General features: G+C 36.5%; 1 pseudogene; it reads right to left on the bottom strand.

The window, feature by feature from the left end:
• Positions 1–223: 223 nt before the first annotated feature.
• On the bottom strand, positions 224–4,640 carry LOC143549753 (disease resistance protein RUN1-like; annotated as a pseudogene).
• Between the last annotated feature and the right edge of the window lie 533 nt (positions 4,641–5,173).

Genomic DNA, 5,173 nt, shown 5'->3' on the forward strand with positions numbered 1-5,173 from the left:
CGCGCCAACTTGTGATTAAAAATTTGTTGCTGACAAAAGTCGATAAATGACATGTAGCCTCATGTAGTCTATGCCATAGCCTTGTAATGATGCAATTTTAAGCATATACCTACTTGGATTTACGCACTGTGTGGGTTTTAATCATGTGATGAGAGAAGGGTTTGGGTGTTGAAATGTGCTTGACGATCTATTTCAGACTTATTTTGAGAAAAGGCTTTAAAGATCATTTCCTCTTCTGAAAAACACATACAAAAAGTTATGCATTAGTTAGCTATTATTCACATAAGACTTGAACAAATGCTATTAACTAAAACGACACCTACCTTTACATACGGCTTTGGAATCAACGAAAGGATGAAAGTCTCCAAGTGTTTTTTCTGAATGTCGTACAAATTGGTTGTTATCTAGGATGTATTCTCCTGTTGTTAATTGAAAATGGGAAAGATCGCCGCCAATTATGTGATTCCATGACTTGTAATAACCCAACACAACTTCTTCTTCCTCATTCTTTCCATCTTCACCATACACAAGACTAAACCCACACTCCCTTGTATGTTGAGATTCGTTGTACCTTTCTACGGAAATAGTAATGCGGTCACCATCTTCCATCTCGTTCGGCCCAAACATCCAATGGCTTAAGAAAGTTATACACTCTCCCCCTGACTTGACATAATGAATAAAATGTTTATAGATCCAGGTGTGGTTATTTGTAGCATTACTAACTTTGATCATTGGCAACTCGGTACGTTCATGTTCCCAGTATGCACTCATCTCCATGAAACAAAAATTCAATCCTCGTAGCTTCTTAGGCAATGATGGGATGGTAAATGATATCGATGAGCCATTGCTTCTGCATTCTATCCAGTCAGGCATTTCGTCCGACAGATAAAAAGTGCTGAATATTCCAAATTCATAGCACAACTGCCATTTACAAAATTCATTAATCACATTAAATCCAGAATAAATAAACATATATATATAATCTTCACAGAAACGGAGAGAAATAATTAGCGGAAACCTGGGTTTGACATTCAAATGAAGGTCCCAAAAACTCATAAACTTCAAAGCATCGTTCTTTAATAAAGTCTAAATTTGTCCAGCCCAAACTGTGTAATACCTTATCCTCAACCCCTGCCATATCTTGATTTTTCACCATGCCATCAATTTCTAATGGGGTAATCGAAAAGTTGCGGCAATATCCAAAAAACCTTAGTGATGAAAATTTCTGGATCAAGTTTAATTTTCCTTAGCAAATTTTTGTCATGATCTACACACATTGACAGCTCTATTAGCGTACGTGGAGGATTCTCGATTGATGTCACCTTACTACAATAATTCATAAGAAGCACCTTAAGCCTAGGAAGGGTTCTCACACAATTGGGCACCGAAACAATTGGGTTCTTATCTAAACATAATTCCTCTAGCATGGCTAGGGAACTGAAGTTCACAGGAAAGGATTCGTTACATAGATTATTATTTGCAAGTGACAGCTTTGTCAATGAGCTAGGTAAGGATACTGCAAAGAACTTCAAATCACTTGGTATAGCCTTCGTAATGGCAGATGAGTTCGTATCACATCTATTGATTGTCGAATCATGGGAAGCACAACCATCTAACAATAGTGTTTTAACCTTCTTTAACTTTCCTTGGGATATGGGAAGTCTTTTAAGCTTGCAGCAGTAACTTAGATCAATGTGGACAAGTTCAACACATTGTTGAGTTGATTCACAAACCTCAATCAAATTGATGCAGTTTCTAACTATTAGCCTTTCAAGTGTTGGGAGTTCGAAAAATCCACCAAGACTAAGAAGCCGTTCACAGAAGCTCAGATCAAGAATTTTCAATGATTCAAGTAAGTGGTTGTCTCTTGACATGTCAAAAGATTCAATATAGCTATAGGAGATGTCAAGAACAGCCAATTTCTCCATTGGTAAGTCTAAAGGTATAGATTTTAAAGGAAACCCATGCATACACAACCATCTCAAATCTTCTGGAAATTTATCAAAACACCCATTAAAGTGCACATAGTTGAGTTGTAGTAGCATTAGACTATCCATTTTACTTAATGACCTTGTGTCCAACTCAAATGATCCGCGTAACTTCTTTGTGTCAAGCATTCTCATGTCAAGAGCAAGGCCTAGAACATTATCTGTTGCCTGTGAAGCAAAAGAATTAGACAATAAAAACACTTAAAACACCCAAAACTACTTAAAAGTATACATGGCTTCTTACTTTTTTTCGTTTCAATACTTCCAGTGACTCCTCGTGGCACCATAATCGAGTACGCTCCCATGGCTTGTAAGGCGATTCTTGACGTACTAAATCTCTGCCCATCTCTTGAACCAATTGATGCATCATGAACACGTTATCCCATCTAATGCTAAGAAGGCACCTGTCGATGAGATTTGTGATCCCCGATTTTGTGTTCATATTACACGCATTCAATATTGTTGAAGTCACATCTCTATCTTCGCCCACAAAAAAACAAGCAATATGCTTAAACAAATCCTTATTATCATCAGATGGCAAAGAATCGATGCTCATCTTCAGTACCTCTTTTACGCATGAATTAGGTTCTTTCTTTAGCCCTTTTATACACTCTTCCCAGTGTGCTACATCTTGTTTTTGCAACGACATACCTAAAACTTTAAGAGCCAATGGATGTCCTTCACAATACTTCACAAGCTTTTCTGAAACCTCTTCATAACCTTCATTGGCCTTTCGGCTCGAGAATGCATGAATGCATAAAAGCTCTAGTGAGACAGTCCTTGATAAGCCACTGAGTGAGACCTTTTTATGCTTGGGTTGAACTTGTTGGTTGAATAATGAACACTTTTCTATTAACGATGCATCCTTTGTTGTAATTAAGATTTTGCTTCCTCGATGTAAACCTTTGTTACCAAGTAAAGCATCCACTTGGTCAATACTACCAATATCATCAAGCACTATAAACACCTTTTCAAGGGCTAGCACATTCTCAATCTTAGATGTGTACTCAATGACATCATTAACTTGTAAGTCAATTTTTTTTGAAATGTCTCCGTGAAGCTGCTTTTGTAAATCAAGCAACCCATTATAGCGTTCGTTACATCTTGTATTGATACCTTCAATAAAGCTGCTTATGGGGAATTTACTAGAGTGTAACCGAAAAACATGCCTTGCTAAAGACGTCTTACCAATCCCACCCATGCCTACAATTGTTAGAATGTCGGACTTAAGAGAAGATCCATCTGTCAACCATAAATTAATGACGTCGATGTTATAGCCCCTCCCGATCAAAAGAGGCAATGTATTGCTTAAGCGTACACCTAATCTGCGGTGGATGTCGGCAATGATCTCTTTAATAAAATCCGTCTCTTTCCTAGAAATTAATTTTAATTAGAAATCTGCAACCTGGTCTATGTAGATATGAAAATTCAAAGTTCTAAACCAATTATATCATATTATATATATATATATACACACACACGTATGTATGTATATATGTAGTACCATTTTCATATGATTTGAAGTTGAGGGTCAAAGCAAACTCTCTATCCTCTAGAATAGAGGTATGATTTGCTTATATCTCACCCTCTCAAGACCTTACTAATTAAAGCATTACTATGGATGGGATCTCTACTGAATATGGGTGTTTTAAGGTGTGTTTGGCTAAGCTTTTCAAAGTTGTCTTTTTTGCTTATTTGATTTTCAAAAACAAATAAGCAAATAATCATGTTTGGGTATCATAAAAGCACGTCTGCCTTTTACCTTTTTTTTTTTGTATGTTAAAAAGATGGTTTCCAGAAGCAAGAAATTCAAGCTTTTTGTTTGTTTTTAGAACACCAAATTACAAATACACCCACCATTTCATTATATATACAACTAGTAAATATATAAGAATGTCCTTTTTTTTGGTTATTTTATCTACTTTTTGATGTTTCCAACCTCAAAAACTAATCAAAACACTTTTCTTAAAAGCTAATTTTGAAAAAGCCATAAGTAAATAAACACATTTGTCAAAAACACTTTTGGAGTTAAATAAGTTTAGCCAAAGACCCTCTTAGGCTAATTACTTTTCTAATTATATGTTTGTGATGTTGCTAAATGATGTTAAATAGAGGATGGGAGATTTACCTGTCTTTGGCATCTTTCCCTTTTAAATCAGCAACTTGTGTCAATGCTCTCTTCCATAATTCTATCTTTTGAGCCCACTGATTTTTTTTCTCGGTACTTGTTTCTTTCTCCATCCTTTGTTCATGCTTTGTCATTGCTTCCTTGAAGCTGCTTTGCTGCTTCCTAACATCAGTGGGCTCAACATGATAGAATATGGGGATGACGATTTGTTTACGGTTCGTCTTTTGATCAAGGATTAATACTAATTCATCTAGGCACCAAGTGGAGGAAGCATAATTCTTGGACAAGACGATAATAGAAGCCCGGGATGACTTAATCGCACTTTCAAGTTCTGGTTTGAGTGCTTCCCCAGTTTGAATCTCTTCATCATCCAAAAACGTGACAATGCCGGCTTCCACAAGGGTCTTGTAAAGGTGATCTGTGAAATTATTGCGAGTGTCAAAGCCTCGAAAACTTAAAAACACATCATATGTGTAATTAGTTGACGAAGAAGATCCTGGTGAAAGTTCATTGAGAACAACCATTTTGAATTATTGAAAGCTGTGAACGAGATGAGGATATGTAATATGTAAACTATAAGGTTTCTAAGTCAACACCTACTTTTGATACGGTTCTGGCAATTAATTAATTGATATATATGGGACCTCTGATATTGGACGTATATGAATTTCCTCAAGACTATGTCAACAACTACTTTGATATGGACTTTGAAACTATATTTTGTTATTGTATATTAAACTACTTACTCAAACGTAGAGGAGGGCAAAAAAGAAGGTTTCGGATCCGATTCGAAGCCGGTTCCTACCCTGACCTGTTGATACGAATCAGGTTCCGGTTCCTCAAAAGATCGTACCCAGAACTGTTCCACCTCTATCTTGTCAAAACTCGAATTGAAGCCCAATAAAAACCCGGTCAAATACCCGACAATACCTTGACACGGTTCCGAAATACCCGACAATACCTTGACACGGTTCCGGTTTCTGAGAATACCTGATTTGTGCACCTCTACGGCTCTACTTAAGCGTGTTTCAACTTAAAAAATTAATTTGTCGATAAA

Source organism: Bidens hawaiensis, unplaced genomic scaffold (genome assembly GCF_021521415.1).
Source record: "Bidens hawaiensis isolate Kalapana, Puna unplaced genomic scaffold, B.hawaiensis_p1.1 tig00015774_1, whole genome shotgun sequence".
In the NCBI taxonomy this organism is placed as follows: Eukaryota; Viridiplantae; Streptophyta; class Magnoliopsida; order Asterales; family Asteraceae; genus Bidens; species Bidens hawaiensis.